The following is a 6,000-nucleotide window of genomic DNA, read 5'->3' as shown; positions in this document are numbered from 1 at the left end:
CTTAATCATGTGTATAAATCACCTCTAACTCTGTGGTAAGTTAAAATACCACAAATACCATAAATTACATTTCTGCTTATGAACTTTCTTTAAATAGTATCTTAATCTTAAAAATGAAATAAAACATATATATTCTAAACCTTTTGTTTTTAAATTGTGGTCTCTGTTTGGGTATTAAGCTAATACACTCACCAGCCACTTTAGGTATACACCTTGCTAGGACCGAGTTGGACCCCCTTTTGCTTTCAAAACTGCCTTAATTCTTCATGGCATAGATTCAACAAGGTGCTGGAAACATTCCTAACATGTGAAACTATTAATGTCTGGTAAAATAATAAGCTAATCAGACATCTATACATCTCTGTCTAGAAGCTGACTCTTACTGTGAATTTTTTTGTCTTTGATGTAAAATTTACTGTTAACATATCAGTTTAAACCATATATGTAATCAGTTCTTAATAATAATGCATTCTTCTTGTCTTTGACTGAGTCTTTTGAAGGTTAATAGATGTCAATGCCTGTCAACTCTCATTATGGAAGTCTTCTATCCTTCACACATTTGCTTTGTTATATGTCCACTACAAATGTGTTATCCAATTCATTAAGGAACTCAGAAATATTGGCTTTCATCCAAGTGTCTTTTTTAAGACTGCAGTGCTGTGACATTAACACAAATTTTTAGGTTCAAAACCTGAGTCGTCTTTGCTTTAAATACCTCTTGTACTGGTAGAATCTATAATTGCAGCAATTATGTCACTTTATGACATCATAGTAATTAGCTTATTTCAATCAATGATTCAAAATATAACAAAATATAATTTGCATCTCTGCTTTAGACAAGAACAGTTGTATTTAAAGTTATGATTACGATAACTCACCATCATGGCTGGAAATTGATGCATTTATAATGTGATTATTGATCATAATACTCTAAAAGCCAGATGAGGTTATGACGTCTTAGTGAGGGACTTTCTGATCAATAGATGACAAGCAAAAATAGATGCTGTGCAGTTTTAACCAGGTTATCAAGTTATTGTTTACATGTCGGTAGTCCACAAATAGCAGTCATTCAGATAACAGCTTGCTATAGTCAATATCTCTCATCTTCAGTTGCACTCATGCACAATAAACTGCAATGGATAAAACTCTTTTTCTGCATCCTTTTTTGGAGTTTGACAAGCCTACTGTCACCATACACTTTCATTGTGCCTAATATTTATCTCGATCCAAACTTATCATAGTGTTCCCCAATAACTTGATGGGACCATCTCTGTGCTCGTATTTCACACTGTCATCTCGTATCCAGTGTGAAACAAGCACCTTCTCTGTCAGTCTCCGCCACAGCAGGACTTCAGGGCCCCTAGCCGACAGCTTGAAGTGGCAGTCTGCCAGAGGTCCTGTTATTTTTTACTGCTGTCGATAAGGCTCTAAACTGGCAGTAACCCATGACTACAGCTGATTGGCAAAACTCACCCATGGCCAAGTTATGGTGTGACAGTCCAATAATTAAAGAGCTCATGAAACTGGCCATGTTCAAGCTCGTGATCAGATAATGTGGTGCATCAGTGTAGATGTGAAGTTGCATGGTGGTGTGCCAACTGATGCTTTGATGTGATCATTTTGTAAATAGGTGAAGGAAAACATCTTTCTGATTCAATATGGTGCCAGACAGCATCATGCTACACTAGCATTCACATTTATTTACATTTGTCCCTAATTTTTCAGATTTTATTTTTGCGGTATACATGAGGTGTTTACATGAAATTGTAGCTGCCTTTATATTTTAGGAACAGGGTCTCTCGCAAAGGGATAATCATATTTGGGGCATCAGAAAACCCCCTGATTTAAATCGAAATCTTTTAATCTTTGTTTTTCTGGTAGTTTACTTTATTTAAAATGCTTTGGATGCCAACCTGCCCGTACACAAGCTACTCCACATTTGTCATCTGCATTTTTTTAATAGCCAAACATGTGACCATTACACCACTTATTGACAAATCTTCTCTGAAAGGAGTAAACGTCTTTTTTTTTATAGCTAATTAATCAACAAATTGCTTATATTAGTTGCATCATTAATATCAAACATTTATTCAATTTGACAACCTTGGGAAATTTGAGAAATTTAGCAACAGTCAGGTTTGCTCGTTGCGCAGTTCAAATCAAATACAAAAGCAAATCAATGAATTCATAAATATCTCTAACAAGCCATATAATTTTCTTAGCATTTGCCTAAGATGTCCAAGAAGGATGATAGCAATCAATTTGTTACTGCTGAGAAAATCCACAGCTGTACTGAAATCTGTGTGTGATATCCAGCAGCAAAGAACAAAAGCATCTGCTCATCCATCTATTATGAGGGAATGAGGTTTAAAAAAACCCAGCTGGTAAGCAGGAGTTCAGCTGTGAAAATAAAATCAATTAATTCATAAATATCTCTAAATTATTCACTTCTCTATATGGATTATAGATTGCATGCGTGTGGTAGAATTATGTAATAAGTCATTTAAAATTGTCCTTATTGAGCTATTGATCTAAGGGGAATCTTGGGTATAAAAATATCAGATTAAGAATTTACCTTTTTAATGTAATTTCAGAACATACATTCCTAAATGATCCCATGCAAAGCAAGGTATTTTTTGGTCATGATTATTTTTTATTTTTTTATTTTTTTTACATATACAGATAAAGAGAAGAGCTACTCAGCAGGATGACAGAAGCACCAGCAGAACTTAAGGGAGCGTTTTAAAATGCCTGCATCATTAACGGATCCCATGCTGCTAGAAGACTCAAACACCACACGCTCCCTCCAGAGATGTGACCTTCTCACTGGTCCCCAGGCAGCCTTCCTCATTAACCTGCTCACCATACTCTTCCAGCGAAGACTTACATAGAATGAAAGTTATGAAACCGTCTCGGGTTACGTTTGCAACCCTTGTTCCCTGAGAAGGGAACGAGACACTGCGTCGTTAGAAACAACTCTTTGGGGACGCTCCCTAAGCGTACGTCTCTGAAATATGAATTAAACTATTCCCATCCTGATTGGTGTTGCATCATGACATAACGTGACGGCATACCCGTAAGTATAAAGTGACGCCGGCACACACACGTGTTAACCTCGCGATGAAGCAGACGTAACCCGAGACGTTCCCTTTCGAGGGAACTCGCACTGCGTCGTTGGGGAATGAATGCCCACTATGCCACGCACCAGATATGCCTGCCCTAGTGTGACACTTTATCAGCACTCGGCGTATTGGGGAGGTGCAAACTATAAAACCTAATAAAGGTTTGTGGGGTAGCCCAACCGGCTGCCTCACAGATCTCCTGGAGGGGCACTCCCGAGTAGAGGGTCCTAGAGGAAGCCATGCCCCTAGTGGAATTAGCCCTCACGGCCAAAGGTGAAGGCAGATTGCGCACCTTGTAGACCGAGCTAATAGCCTGTACTATCCAATTGCTAATTGTTTGTTTGGATGCAGGGAGCCCTTTCTTAGGTGACCCAAAACACACCAACAGTTGGTCCGACCTCCTCCAAGAAAAGGACCTCTCAAGGTAAATACTCAGTGCTCTGACAGGACAGAGCACATGGAGCCTCTCTTCTTCTGCCGACACATGTGGTGGAAGATGAAATGCCTGCAGAACCGTAGACCGTGCCATACTGGAGGGCACCTTGGGCACATAGCCAGTTCACGGATGCAAGATGGCCTTAACTCCTCCCGGGGCAAACTCCAAGCAAGCTGGTAATATTGCCAGGGCCTGGAGATCTCCCACCCTCTTAAGTGAGGTAATGGCAAGGAGAAAAGCCATCTTAAGAGTCAGGTCCTTAGCTGATGCCGACTGAAGTGGTTAGAAGGGGGCCAGGGATAACCTTTCAAGAACCACCGCCATCCCTTAGAGGTCCTACCACTCCGGTTAGGACCTCTTTCCCGAAGCCTTCTTCGCCTGAAGGACGGCCCTCAGGTTGCCCTTCTGGTCAGAGGACTTCGAGTGAGAGCGTTTCCTCAGTTGCCAGGCTCCCAAGGGAGGGGGCTCTAGACACAACGCTCTCCTTCTGTTCTTGGTGGTATGAGGAGCTCAATGACGGCTGAGGCTGACCGCTTTGTACAGCCTTATTTGATTTGGGTCTTGAGCAGCGAGGGAGATATTGCTGGAACGCCGCAGATTGCTTCCTCACCTCCTGAAACCTGTCGACGACAGTATTAACTGCGTCACCGCACAGGCCAGAAGGCGAGAGCAGCGCATCCAGAAGAAATGGCTTGTCTTTTTCCTTAATACCGGATAGGTTCAGCCACAGATGTCTCTCCGTGGTTACCAAAGCTGCCATGGAGCGGCTGATGGCACGGGCCGTCTCCTTAGTAGCCCGGAGAGACAAATCTGTGGCTTTACGCAACTCTGCAATATCCTCTGGAGTTGGTCCCTCGCCCTCATCCAAATCTTTTAGGAGGTCGGCCTGGTATGCCTGCAAGATAGCCATAGAGTGCAGACATGAACCAGCCCGACCTGCCGCCATATAAGCCCTGCCAACCAATGCTGAGGTGTCTCAGCATGGTTTGCTGGGCAGCAACGGGGCTTTCAGGGATGATGCCGCTTCAGGACAGAGGTAAATAGCGAGAGCCTCTTCCATCTGCGGCATCTTCCCATACCCCAACTCTATCGCGCCTACTACATGGCTATAATCCACCACAGATGGATTCGAGACGCGAGAGGAGTGGGGTTTTTCCCATGATTTAGATATTTCATGATGTAGGTCTGGGAAAAATGGTAAACACCAGCGCTGAGGTTGTGAACGGTGCTGCAGGAATCGCTCATCCAGCTTGCTTTTATTCAGCGCTTCCTGCTTCTCATGCGGCCATGCAGCTGATGTTAAGTCTGGCCACAGCACGCGTCACAACCTCAATGAGCTCTTCATAGGCGGAAACATGAACCAGTGAGTCTATTTCACGTTCATCCTCCTCAATGCTGAGCACATCCACTTCCTCAGAAGCAGACAGCTCGAGCATCGGGCCCTCGTCACGGGCATAAGAAACCGCAGCGCGGGCTTCTGCACCATGAACAGGGGCCTCGGAACCTTCAGATGAAGAATGAGAAGGTGCCGCAGCTGTCTCATTCTCATCTGCAAGGCCCCTTTACGAACCCCACGATCTGAGTCTGGGCCCGAACTGCGGGGAACGCGAGCCTGGCCTTCATCATCGAAAATAGCCAGGCGAGAGCGCAGCAGTCTAATAGGGAGTGCTTCACAGTCACCACAAGCAGCCCCCTCAAGAGCTGCCCGGGCGTGCTGCACTTCCAAACAATTCACACATAGTTGATGTGTGTCCCCACCCGTTAGGAATCTAGGGAAGGGGTGCACACATCTTCTGAATTGTTCACTCGCCATTATAATAACTCTTTTTCTGATACGTGAAAAACAATACCAAATAGAACAGACAACAACAGAGAGCGCTTGCTGAAGAGCGAAAGCTAACTTTCATGCACTTTCATGCTCACTTTATACTTCCAGGTATGCCGTCGCGTTACGTCATGACGCAACACCAATCAGGATTGGAATAGTTTCATTCATACTTCAGAGACGTACGTTAGGGAGCGTCCCCAAAGAGTTGTTTCTAACGACGCAGTGCGAGTTCCCTCGAAAAGGAACATGAAGTTCAGTTGCCATGTCAACTCTCCAGGTATGTTCCACAGGGGATTTTTCCTGTCCGGGTTGGAGATGACATGTTAGATGTGATGTAAATGATTTATAAAATGTATGGATCTAACTGGGAGGAACTGAACAGTGACCAACAAACTACAGTAAGTGTGTCTATACCCGTGAGTGGAAGAATATACTGAGAATATACTGCACTTGAAATAAGTCCAGGTTAAAGAGTCTAGAGAGAACAAAGACAAGCTTCTGTAAATGTAATTTGTCATTTTATCTTTGACATCATTACTAGTTCATACACTTAATTAAACCAACATTATACCGAGTATATTTCTTTGAAAATGTAGAAATCTTATAGTGTTCAT

This window comes from Leuciscus leuciscus, assembly GCF_965113295.1.
Source record: "Leuciscus leuciscus genome assembly, chromosome: 7".
Lineage (NCBI taxonomy): Eukaryota > Metazoa > Chordata > Actinopteri > Cypriniformes > Leuciscidae > Leuciscus > Leuciscus leuciscus.
This window is presented reverse-complemented; position numbering follows the sequence as displayed.